This window comes from Balaenoptera borealis (assembly GCF_965194805.1).
Source record: "Balaenoptera borealis genome assembly, chromosome: 11".
NCBI lineage: Eukaryota > Metazoa > Chordata > Mammalia > Artiodactyla > Balaenopteridae > Balaenoptera > Balaenoptera borealis.
The window spans coordinates 63,906,372-63,919,959 of NC_138868.1; the positions used below are offsets into that span (position 1 = coordinate 63,906,372).

A 13,588-nucleotide genomic window follows, 5' to 3' on the forward strand; every position below is an offset into this window, starting at 1 on the left:
ATTAAGTGGATAATTTGGTTGAGTAAACTCAAAACTAATAAGATCTCAAGTAAACACCTGTGAGAAGCACAGTGGCATCCTGACATGTCCATTTAACTCAGGAGCTTCGATTCAGGGACATTTTGGTATTGGAGCATTTTGACACCTCCTAAAAGCAAATGATTCAGCTTTCAGCTTTTATGATTATTGTGTACCGTGTGTTAAGATAGGCATATCATCCCTAAGTCTCAACCCTTTAAGATGAGGTCAAGGATAGGGTGGGGAAAAGGGTGGGGTCAGAAATTGATTAAAATTCAGATTGGTTTAAAGATGGAGATGGAATGAGTGACCGGGTAATTTAAAGATGAAATAAATCTCAGAAATGAGAAGAGATTCAGAGATGAAATGAAGGACAAACAGAAGGATGAGGTGAGGGTAGGGCACCATCTAGTAAACAAGTCACAAATGAAAGGAAATGTTTACTCTGGGCATCTCAGAAAGGGCTACCTCTCATTTTAAGCAGAGTCTATACATTCTGTGAATTTTACTTGTGTTTTGAACAGTACATATTTGCATCTCAAAATGTACTATTTCTCCTTTAAATCTGCAATAGCCGTTTATAGTCACTTTAAATTAAAAATATATATAATATATGACTGCTTAGTGTTGGGACTTTTTCCATCTTCCATTTGTAAATCTAAATGATAAAATGAAAGTCTCCCTAATTAGCAGTCAGAAAGAAACACCAAGGACAGAATATAATGAGTGCAGTGGGGCTTAAAAAAGAGGAAAGTTTACACCTCATTGGAGGAGGATCAGAACAGGCATCATGGAGCAAGCGGTAACTGTGACAAAGTTTGAATAATGAATTCTACCCTTGTCTCTGTCACTAAGTAGCTCCTTAACCACTCACCTGGAATGGTTCTCATAAAATCATCAATGGATTTGAATTTTTTTTTAATGCCAATGAACACTTTCCAGTTTCTATTTATTAAAACTTTCTGTATCATTTGATACTGTTAACAATCACTCTTTCATTCTTGCCATTTCTCCCTCAGCTTTCGTGATATATTCCCCTCCCTTTGTTCTCCTACCACACCAACCTATAAAGCCAGTTATACATCTTTCCTGAGCACCAAAATATATATATATCCTATTAAACTTTCTGCTGGATTATGTATAGGCATCACAAGCTCAAGTCCAAACCTAAACTCACTACTTTCTTCCCTTATCTCACCTCACTTCTTCCCCTTTTCCAGTTTACTCCAAGCTTGTCTTCCCTATCTTTGTAAATGGTACGGTCATCTACACTCTCATGCAAACTCTGACCCCTCCATTTTCATAACCAATGTTTTATAATAGGCACTAAGTCTTCTCTAGTATATCTCCTATGTGTTTCTTAAATCTCTCGTTCCCTTCTGCCACCGGTTTTGTTAAGGTCCTCGTTATCTTTCAATTTATCAGTGCAGTAGTCTCCAAAGTAACCACTTTGACTCCAGTCTCAATCACTGAATTGGTCATTTATTCACTTAGTCAATAAATATTTATTAAGTTACTATTATATGTTAAACTCAAAATATACAATGGTGAGCAAGGCAGGCATGGTTCCTACTCTTCTGGAGTTCACAGTTTTCAGAGAGAGAGAAATTATTAATAGCACAAAGTGTGGTATATGTTATGATTCATTCACCTAAAAAATATTATTGAGCATCCAACAGTATGGGAAAGCACTCTTCTAGCTTCTGAGGATATAGCAGTGAATGACAGACAAGGATCCTCCTCTCAGAAAAAAAATATTTAAATTTTAAAAATAGGATAAGTTCAAATAGTGGTACGTGCTATTAAAATATAATAAATAGTGATATGATAAAGAATAAGTGGGAAATGTCAGGAAGCCTAATTAATCTGGGTAGTTGGAGAAGGCTCTTCTGATGCGAGCTAAGACCAAAATGATGAGAAGGAATCATCCATGAAAAGATCCAGAGGTAGAATATCCTATGCAGGAGAAAGAACCAGTGTAAAAGACCTCAGACAGGGCCAAGCTGAAGCACACTGAACAAGGAAGAAAGAATAGGAGATACGGTCAGAAAGCTCAGTAGAGAATATATCATGTAGAGCTTTGCAGAACATGGTAAAGACTTGGATTTTTATCCTAAGTGCAATGGAAGGCCATGGAAAGTTTAAGGCAGGGAAATAAAATGATCAAATTTACATTTTTAAAGGAGACTTCTGGCTGCTGTGGGAAAAATGGATTCCAGAAGCAAATGCAGAATTAGATAGACCAGTAACGCAACCACAAAAGCAATCCAAGCAAGAGATAATGGTGGCTTGGACTAGAGTAGCAGCAACAGAATATGCAAGAAGTGTAAATATATTTAAGGTATATTTAAAGGTACAGTCAGTGAGACTTGATAATAGATTGGATGTGTGGGTGAGGAGAATGAGGAATCAAAGATGATTTGTCAGAGGTTAGCGTAAGAAACCTGAGTGTATGGTGGTGTCATTAACTGGGAAGAGGAAGTTAGAAATAAGAAAATGTGAGAGATAACAAAAGGGAAATCAAGAGTTTTCTTCAGACAGAGTAAGTTGTCAGGCAAAGTACAGAGATATGACAGCGTACAATAGTAGCAAATAATATAAAATGATGGTACCATGAAAGACTTCCTATGGTGGGGGAGGGGGAAACCTGGAATGTTCTTAATAGAGAAAAGCAGAATAGAAAAAAAATCTCTATATTACTACTAGTATAATCTTTATAAAATATAAATTGGGTTAGAAAATTCCCCTGCTTAAGATCCATCACTGAGTTTTGATCAACTATAGCAGTTTCTCTTAATACTCTTTAAGATGTCAATCTCCTCCATCAAACTATGAGCCCCTTGAGGGCAGGAATCATTGTTGTTCATTCAGAATTTAGCACAATAACTAGAACATAGTACTTGTTACATAGAACATAAAACATACCTATGTGGTAAATGGGTGAACTAACTGTGTAATAGTGAAATTATTTAGTCTCTCTGAGCCTCATTTTCCTCAATTATAATGGGGAGCCTCTCTTTAAGATCACTTCCAACTTTAATAGTCTATGATTAAATTTTCTCTATGATATGTGGAAACATTAAGCCTGAAAGTCAGATACAATCCATTAAAATTCCAATCCAGACGTATACGTGCCTTAAGTGTACTACACAGTCAATACCTCTGTTGCTTCATGTGTAAAATAAAAATGAAAATATTGCTCCCCTTCATAAAAAATCTCACTGATGATGCAAACCATATTTAAATTTCAAATGATTAGAATAATAAGCAAAATTCTGTAAATGAGGGAATTTTTTTTCTAAAGTGATTTGTAATAGGAGATGAGTCTCGTTACCTGCTAAATTAGGTCTTACTGCATTTTGAGAGGATACGTTCATACTAATGATTTTTCTTTGTTTCATCTTTCATCAAGCTGTTCTTTTGTATGTGAATCATTACAAGGACAGCTCAAGTCTATAACCTCTTCTAGCTCTTTATATTTCTTTTACCAACCTACTCTATTTTTTAATCATTGTATCAAATCTCCAATTTTTAAATATCTACCAATGGCTAAGTGTGATTTGATTGAGAATCAACCTTGCAAGTACATATCCTCCATTATACAATACTTACCTTATGTTCATTGGTTCTATTTCATTCACCTACTAACTCAACATGTTTTACAATGGAAAATGTTTAATCCCAATTTAAAACTTACCAATATAGAAAATCTTTTAGAAACACAAAAATATGTAATGAAACATAATTAAGCATAATTAAAACATATGAAACATAATCTAAAAATATAAACTGGAAAATAAATACTGAAATCCAGTGAACATGTATGGTAGGACGCACTGGTGGGAAGTATGCATGACCAAACATTTGCAGCTATTGTTACACAAGAAGAAAATTAATCCCAGTGGAATTACTCTTTGCCTAAAATGCAGCATGTCAAGAGCTGGAAAAGAGCCATTTCTTTGCAAGGTAATATGCCCTTTTAAGTCCTAGAGACATTTTGGCAGAAATTGGCTACATGCTCACCAAACGTATTACCTCTGCTTCCTCAGAACACAGATTCCATTACCAAGCTTCCTTTGGAGTTAGACGCAGCCAGATGACTAAATTGTGACCAGCAGAATACGGATGACGCTTCTTTTCCACAAGGAAACAGATGCCCCCTGCCCCAAGAGCTGCCCCAACCTCTTCTCACTGTCAGACCAGTAACAAGGGTTAAGCCCAGTTGATGACTTCCTGAGTCTGGTAAGGGAGGAAAGAATATATCTAAAGAATTATAAGAACTAGCTGGCATATACTGGCAGGAACCAAGGAAGTACACCTGGAATTAGATTTTGAGGGTACTTGCTAAGTGGGCTGGAATGCCAGAGTAGATAAGCATGAATTTTTCGACTTGGAGATACTTAGACATGGGCTTTAATAACTTCACCAGGAACTCCAGGGATGGGGCAAACTTTCTGCTGAATTGGTACTAAGAAAGCCTGGGAAAAACAATAGCAACCTTCAGTAAAGCAGAAATGTCTGTGCTTCCCTGAAAGATGGTAGAAGCAGGAACAAAGAGGTTAAGGAAAGTAGGCATGCTGGAACATACATATTTCAAAAGGCCAGAGGATTCAGGATTATGTTCCACACAAAGGTCCTGAGAACACATCATTCACTGAGGCCATCAGGGATGTACTAGAAAGAGGGGTATCAGCATCACTAAGAAATTCAATAGTGGGTTCCTTACAGGGCTGGGAGAATGGAAGGATAGATGGTCACAGAGTTGCAAAGTGGCAGCATTTAACTGCCAGAAGGCAGGAGGCAGCAATTACTGTAATGAGTGGCAATGTCAGAGGAAGAACCAAGGGGCTTGACATACTAGGAGTTTTGGAGGTGGTTAATACAGCATGGTGTACACAAGGGCAAAAAAAAAGGGCAGCCAATAAGGATGCTGCTTAACATACATAATCACAAAAAGTAAGTAAAAAGGAGCAGGAGGCTGAATGTGGTTTCCCCAATAAAAAGTCAAAAATCTCAGTTCCCAGACCTGAGCCAATTTTCAGATCCAAACCCATTAGCTGAAGAGATGACGCAGAGTAACATACCACCGTAAGGCTTTTGCATTTGCTATTTTCTTTGATTGGAATATTCTTCTCTCAGATACTCACTTGTTCACTGCCTCCTCTCTTTTAGGTCTTTGCTCAAAAGTTGCCTTTTCAAAAGTGAGACTTTCCTGAGCCATCTTATTTTAAATTGCAATGCTCCTCTCATCCTGGCACGCTCTCTCCCCTCTCCCTGCTTTATGCTCTAAAGCCCTTATCACTATCTGACATTTTATATACTTTAGTTACTTATTTTACTGCCCATTTTACCCACTACAATGCAGTTCTACGAGAAATTTTGTGTGTATGTTGTTTACTTGCCTAAAATAGTACCTGATCCTCATGATAGAGGTGCTCAAAAACTTTTGTTAAATGAGCAAATTCAGTGAAGAGCTTTAGTACAAATAAAATCTGAAGAGTTGTCAGTCTATAGATAGAACCTCATCTCTGGAATACCTGAAGAGACAACAAATCATCCCAAAATGGAGGTGGTGGACTTTGGGAGCAACTGTAGACATGGGGTTTCCTGTATGCAACTGACTGGTTTCGGGTTTTATGTTTATCCTAGTTTACTATTTCGAGTTATTATCATTGGTAGATTTGTTTATTGATTTGGTTGCTCTCTTCTTTTTATATATAGACATATTTTTTTTCCTTTTTCTCTTTTTGTGAGTGTGTATGTGTATGCTTCTCTGTGTGATTTTGTCTGTATGGCTCTGCTTTTACCATTTGTCCTAGGGTTCTGTCTGTCCATTTTTTGTTGTTGTTTTTTAGTATAGTTTTTAGTTCTTCTTAACATTAGTGTATTTGTTTTTCGGTTTGGTGGCTCTCTTCTTTCTTTCTTTTTTCTTCTTTTTTATTACTTCTTAATTTTTTTATTTTTAATATTTTTTTTAATTTTTATTTTAATAAATTTATTTCTTTTCATTTTATTTATTTATTTATTTTTCTCCCTTTTCTTCTGAGCCATGTGGCTAACACGGTCTTGGTGATCCAGCTGGGTGTCAGGCCTGTGCCTCTGAGGTGTGAGAGCCGAGTTCAGCACATTGGTCCACCAGAGCCCTCCCAGCTCGACGTAATATCAAGCAGCGAAAGCTGTCCCAGAGGTCTCCACCTCAACGCTAAGAGCTACCTCCACTCAAAGACCAGCAAGCTACAGTGCTGGATGCCTTATGCCAAACAACTAGCAAGACAGGAACACAACCCCACCCACTAGCAGAGAGAGTGCCTAAAATCATAAGAAGGTCACAGACACACCAAAACATACCACCAGACGCAGTCATGCCCACCAGAAACACAAGATCCAGCCTCATTCACCAGAACACAGGAACGAGTCCCCTCCACCAGGAAGCCTACATAACCCACTGAACCAACCTTAGCCACTGGGGACAGACACCAAAAACAATGGGAACGACAAACATGCAGCCTGCAAAAAGGAGACCCCAAACACAGTAAGTTAAGCAAAATAAGAAGACAGAGAAACAGACAGCAGATGAAGGAGCAAGGTAAAAACCCACCAAATGAAGAGGAAACAGGCAGTCTACCTGACAAAGAGTTCAGAGTAATGATACCAAACAGATCCAAAATCTTGGAAATAGAATGGAGAAAATATAAGAAATGTTTAACAAGGACCTAGAAGAACTAAAGAGCAAACAAACAATGATGAACAACACAATAAATGAAATTAAAAATTCTCTAGAAGGAATCAATAGCAGAATAACTGAGGCAGAAAAATGGATAAATGACCTGGAAGATAAAATAGTGGAAATAACTACCACAGAGCCAGAATAAAGAAAAGAGAATGAAAAGAATTGAGGACAGTCTTAGAGACCTCTGGGACAATATTAAATGCACCAACATTCGAATTATAGGGGTCCCAGAAGAAGAAGAGAAAAAGAAAAGGACTGAGAAAATATTTGAAGAGATTATAGTTGAAAACTTCGCTAATATGGGAAAGGAAATAGTCAATTAACACCAGAAAGTGCAGAGAGTCACATACAGGATACATCCAAGCAGAAACATGTCAAGACACATATTAATCAAACTATCAAAAATTAAATACAAAGAAAAAATATTAAAAGCAGCAAGGGAAAAGCAACAAATAACATACAAGGGAATCCCCATAAGGTTAACAGCTGACCTTTCAGCAGAAACTCTGCAAGACAGAAGAGAGGGGCAGGCCATATTTAAAGTGATGAAAGGGAAAAAACCTACAACCAAGATTACTCTACCCAGCAAGGATCTCATTCAGATTCGACAGAGAAATTAAAACCTTTACAGACAAGCAAAAGCTAAGAGAATTCAGCACCACCAAACCAGCTTTACAACAAATGCTAAAGGAACTTCTCTAGGTAGCAAACACAAGAGAAGGAAAAGACCTACAATAACAAACCCAAAACAATTAAGAAAATGGTAATAGGAGTATACATATCGATAATTACCCTAAATGTAAATGGATTAAATGCTCCCACCAAAATACATAGAATGGATAAATGGATACAAAAACAAGACCCATATATATGCTGTCTACAAGAGACCCACTTCAGACCTAGGGACACATACAGACTGAAAGTGAGGGGATGGAAAAAGATATTCCATGCAAATGGAAATCAAAAGAAAGCTGCAGTAGCAATTCTCATATCAGACAAAATACACTTTAAAATAAAGACTATTACAAGAGACAAAAGACACTACATAATGATCAAGTGATCAATCCAAGAAGAAGATACAACAATTGTAAATATTTATGCACCTGACATAGGAGCACATCAATACATAAGGCAAATGCTAACAGCCATACAAGGGGAAATCGACAGTAACACAATCACAGTAGGGGACTGTAACACCCCACTTTCACCAATGGACAGGTCATCCAAAATGAAAATAAATAAGGAAACACAAGCTTTAAATAACACATTAGACACAATGGACTTAATTGATATTTATAGGATATTCCATCCAAAAATAACAGAATACACTTTCTTCTCAAGTGCTCATGGAACATTCTCCAGGATAGGTCATATCTTGGGTCACAAATCAAGCCTAGGTAAATTTAAGGAAATGGAAATTGTATCAAGTACCTTTTCCAACCTCAACGCTATGAGACTAGATATCAATTACAGGTAAAAAACCGTAAAAAGTACAAAGGAGGCTAAACAATCACTACTATATTACTGAGAAACCACTGAAGATATCAAAGAGGAAATCAAAAAATACCTAGAAACAAATGACAATGAAAACGCGACAACGCAAAACCTATGGGATGCAGCAAAAGCAGTTCTAAGAGGGAAGTTTATAGCAATACAACTGTACTTCAAGAAACAAGAAACATCTCAAATAAACAACCAAACTTACACCTAAAGCAACTAGAGAAAGAAGAACAAAAAAAGAAAACAAACATAAAAAAACCAAAGTTAGCAGAAGAAATCATAAACATCAGATCAGAAATAAATGAAAAATAAATGAAGGAAACGATAGCAAAGATCAATAAAGCTAATAGCTTGTTCTTTGAGAAGATAAAAAAAATTGATAAACCATTAGCCAGACTCATCAAGAAAAAAAGGGAAAACACTCAAATCAATAGAATTAGAAATGAAAAAGGAGAAGTAAGAACTGACACTGCAGAAATACAAAGAAAGGATCATGAGAGACTACAGCAAGCAACTATATGCCAATAAAATGGACAATCTGGAAGAAATGTACAAATTCTTAGAAAAGCACAACCTTCTGAGACTGAACCAGGAAGAAACAGAAAATATAGACAGACCAATCACAAGCACTGAAATTGAAACTGTGATTAAAAATATTCCAACAAACAAAAGCCCAGGACCAGATGGCTTCACAGGAGAATTCTATCAAACAGTTAGAGAAGAGCTAACACCTATCCTCTCAAAATCTCCAAAATTTAGCAGAGGGAGGAACACTCCCAAACTCATTCTATGAGGCCACCATCACCCTGATACCAAAACCAGACAAAGATGTCACAAAGAAAGAAAACTACAGACCAATATCACTGATGAACATAGATGCAAAATTCCTCAACAAAATACTAGCAAACAGAATCCAACAGCACATTAAAAGGATCGTACACCCTGGTCAAGTGGGGTTTTTCCCAGGAATGCAAGGATTCTTCAATATATGCAAATCAATCAATGTAATAAACCATATTAACAAACTGAAGGAGAAAAACCATATGATCATCTCAATAGATGCAGAAACAGCTTTTCACAAAATTCAACACCCATTTATGATAAAAACCCTCCAGAAAATAAGCATAGAGGGAACTTACTTCAACATAATAAAGGCCATATACAACAAACCCACAGCCAACATCATTCTCAATGGTGAAAAACTGAAACCATTTCCCTTAAGATGAGGAACAAGACAAGGTTTCCCACTCTCCCCACTATTATTCAACATAGTTTTGGAAGTTTTAGCCACAGCAATCAGAGAAGAAAAAGAAATAAAAGGAATCCAAATCAGAAAAGAAGTAAAACTGTCACTGTTTGCAGATGACATGATACTATACGTAGAGAATCCTAAAGATGGAATCAGAAAACTACTAGAGCTAATCAAAAAATTTGGTAAAGTAGCGGGATACAAAATTAATGCACAAAAATCTCTTACATTCTTATACACTAATGATGAAAAGTGAAAGAGAAATAAAGGAAACATTCCCGTTTACCACTGCAACAAAAAGAATAAAATACCTAGGAATAAACCCACCTAAGGAGGTAAAGACCTGTACTCAGAAAACCATAACAAACTGATGAAAGAAATCAGACATGACACAAACAGATGGAGAGATATACCATCTTCTTGGATTGGAAGAATCAACATTGTGAAAATGACTATACTACCCAAAGCAATTTACAGATCCAATGCAATCCCTAGCAAACTACCAATGGCATTTTTCACAGAACTAGAAGAAAAACTTTCACAATTTGTATGGAAACACAAAAGACCCTGAATAGCCAAAGCAATCTTGAGAAAGCAAAACGGAGCTGGAGGAATCAGGCTCCCTAACTTCAGACCATACTACAAAGTTACAGTAATCAAGACAGTATGGTACTGGCACACAAACGGAAATATAGATCAATGGAACAGGATAGAAAGCCCAGAGATATAACTCACGCACATATGGTCACCTTATCTTTGATATAGGAGGCAAGAATATTCAATGGAGAAAAGACAGCCTCTTCAATAACTGCTGCTGGGAAAACTGGACAGCTACATGTAAAAGAATGAAATTAGAACACTTCCTAACACCATACACAAAAAAAAACCTCAAAATGGACTAAAGACCTAAATGTAAGGCCAGACACTATAAAACTCTTAGAGGAAAACATGGGCAGAACACTCTACGATTAAATCACAGCAAGATGCTTTTGACCCACCTCCTAGAGAAATGGAAATAAAATCAAAAATAAACAAATGGGACCTAATTAAACTTAAAAGCTTTTGCACAGCAAAGGAAACCGTAAACAAGATGAAAAGACAACCCTCAGAATGGGAGAAAATATTTGCAAACCAAGCAACTGACAAAGGATTAATCCCCAAAATATACAAGCTGCTCATGCAGCTCAATATTAAAAAAACAAACAACCCAATCCAAAAATGGGCAGAAGACCTAAGTAGACATTTCTCCAAAGAAGATATACAGATTGCCAACAAACACATGAAAGGATGCTCAACATCACTAATCATTAGAGAAATGCAAATCAAAACCACAATGAGGTATCACCTTACACCAGTTATAATGGCCATCATCAAAAAATCTACCAACAATAAATGCTGGAGAGGGTGTGGAGAAAAGGGAACCGTCTTGCACTGTTGGTGGGAATGTAAATTGATACAGCCACTATGGAGAACAGTATGGAAGTTCCTTAAAAAACTAAAAATAGAGCTACCATATGACCCAGGAATCCCACTACTGGTTATATACCCTGAGAAAACCATAATTCAAAAAGAGTCATGTACCACAGTGTTCACTGCAGCACTATTTACAATAGCCAGGACATGGAAGCAACCTAAGTATCCATCGACAGATGAATGGATAAAGAAAATGTGGCACACATATACAATGGACTATTAATCAGCCATAAAAAGAAACGAAATTGAGTTATTTGCGGTGAGGTGGATGGACCTAGAGTCTGTCATACAGAGTGAAGTAAGTCAGAAAGAGAAAAACAAATACCATATGCTAACATATATATATGGAATTTTTTAAAAAATAAAATAAAATGGTTCTGAAGAACCTAGGGGCAGGACAGGAGTAAAGACGCAGATGTGGAAAGTGGACTTGAGGACTCGGGGAGGGGGAGGGGTGGGCTGAGACCAGGTGAGAGAGTGGCATGGACATATATACACTAGCAAATGTAGAATGGATGGCTGGTGGGAAGCAGCTGCATAGCACAGGGAGATCAGCTCGGTGCTTTGTGACCACCTAGAGGGGTGGGATAGGGAGGGTGGGAGGGAGACACAAGAGAGGGGATATGGGGATATGTTTATACGTATGGCTGATTCACTTTGTTATACAGTAGAAGCTAACGTACCATTGTACAGCAATTATACTCCAATAAAGATGTTGGGGAAAAAAAAAAGACAATCACAGTTTCTCCCTGACGAGCGAAGGGAAAGGTTTGAACCCAACACCAGTGCCCCGACATTTGACTTCCATCTGAGGAGTGGCCCCTCAAAACACCTAGTTCTGAAAGCCAATAGGCTTGCAGCAGCTCCATGAACCATTTGTAGGAGGACTGGCTGTAGCTATCCTCAGGGCTCAGTGTAGAGGGAGCAGGCAAAAAAATGCCCATCTTCCAGTTTTCCCTAAATGGGGTCTATTTTTGCACACTTTAACAAATGCTGCCTGAAGGTCAGAATTCTAATTTAACTTGCATCTAGGGGCTAACTGCAATCCTTCCCAGAGACCAGGGAAGCCAGAAGTCACCTTTCCACCTTCTCTCTTGAGGCTGCTCCAAGTCACCAGTATCTCCCTGGAAGGAGCTAATATACTCATCTGTACCCCAGCTTTTGCAGCTGCCTCCCAAGGGGTGGGTCCCCAGATCTCCTGGCTCTGATAACCAATAGGCTCCCATTCACTAGTCCCACAGACAATAGCAAACAAAAAAGCAATTCTTAAACTGGCTATACCCCCAGGGCTCAGCACAGAGTAAGCAGGCACAAACCCCCATCTCCCATTCTTTCCCTAAAAGGGGTCTCTTTGCATACTTTAAAAGATGCTGTCTGAGGTCAGGCTTCTAATTTAGCATGCATCTAGAGGCTCACTGCAATCCTCTCCAAACACTAGGGAAGACTGTGGACACCTCCCATACCCTCTCCTTTTGGTCTGCTCTGAGTCACAGTTATCTCTCTGGAAGGACCTTGTACACACATCTGACACACCAGCTTTAGCAGCTGCCACCTGAGAGAGCCAGGCAATCTGCACCCAGATTGCCTGGCTCTGAAAGCCAATGGGGCTTGCATTCAGGAGTGTCACAGGATTGCACTAAACAAATAACAAGTTCTTAATGAGCTCAAAAACACTCCACCCACTTTGGCTCTACACCCCAACCCAGTGCGGAGAGAACAGACAAAAACTCTGAACTGCCACTGGGACCGGGAGTGAAGAAATAGAGAGATGTTTGTAAAAGGGTACAAAATTTCAGCTGTAATATGAACAGGTGTGAGGATCTAATGAAAACCATAGAGACTCTCGTTGATAACACTGTACTGTACACTTGAAACTTGCTAGGAGACTAAAACTTAAATGTTCTCAAACACAAAAAGATAAATGTGAAGTGATGGATGTGTTAATGAAATACATGAGGGGAGTCCTTTCACAATATATATGTATGTATATTAAATCACTGTGATGTACACTTCAAATATCTTACAATTGTATACATTAATTATACCTCAAAATAGCTGAAATTTTTTAAAACCCCAGATTCAAGAAGCTCAATGAACTCCAAGCAAAATAAATATGAGAAAAACTACTCCCACACCACATCACAATCAAATTGCTTAAAACCAATAATAAAGAGAAAATCTTAATAGGAGTCAGAGAAATACCTAGAGAAATAATAAGAATGATAGCAGACTTCTCACTGGTAATAATGCTAGCCAGAAAACAGCACAGCAAAATCTTTAAAATACTAACATTTTAAAAAAGTCAACCTAGAATTCTACACCTAGCAGAAATATTTTTCAAAAACTAGGGCTGAAAAGGGAGGATGACCTCAGCAAGATGGCAGAATAGGAAGCCATAGACCCTCCTTCTGTATAGCTGATTCACTTTGTTATAAAGCAGAAACTAACACACCATTATAAAGCAATTATACTCCAATAAAGATGTTAAAAAATTCAATGAAATAGGGGCTTCCCTGGTGGCGCAGTGGTTGGGAATCTGCCTGCTAATGCAGGGGACACAGGTTCAAGCCCTGGTCTGGGAAGATGCCGCGTGCCGCAGAGCGGCTGGGCCCATGAGC

General features: G+C 37.9%; 1 protein-coding gene across 3 annotated transcripts in view; it reads right to left on the reverse strand.

Annotated features, from left to right (window-relative positions):
- DLG2 (discs large MAGUK scaffold protein 2) overlaps positions 1–13,588 on the reverse strand; it is a 2,068,078-nt gene that overhangs the window by 1,932,962 nt on the left and 121,528 nt on the right. The gene's annotated exons all lie outside the window — the stretch shown is intronic.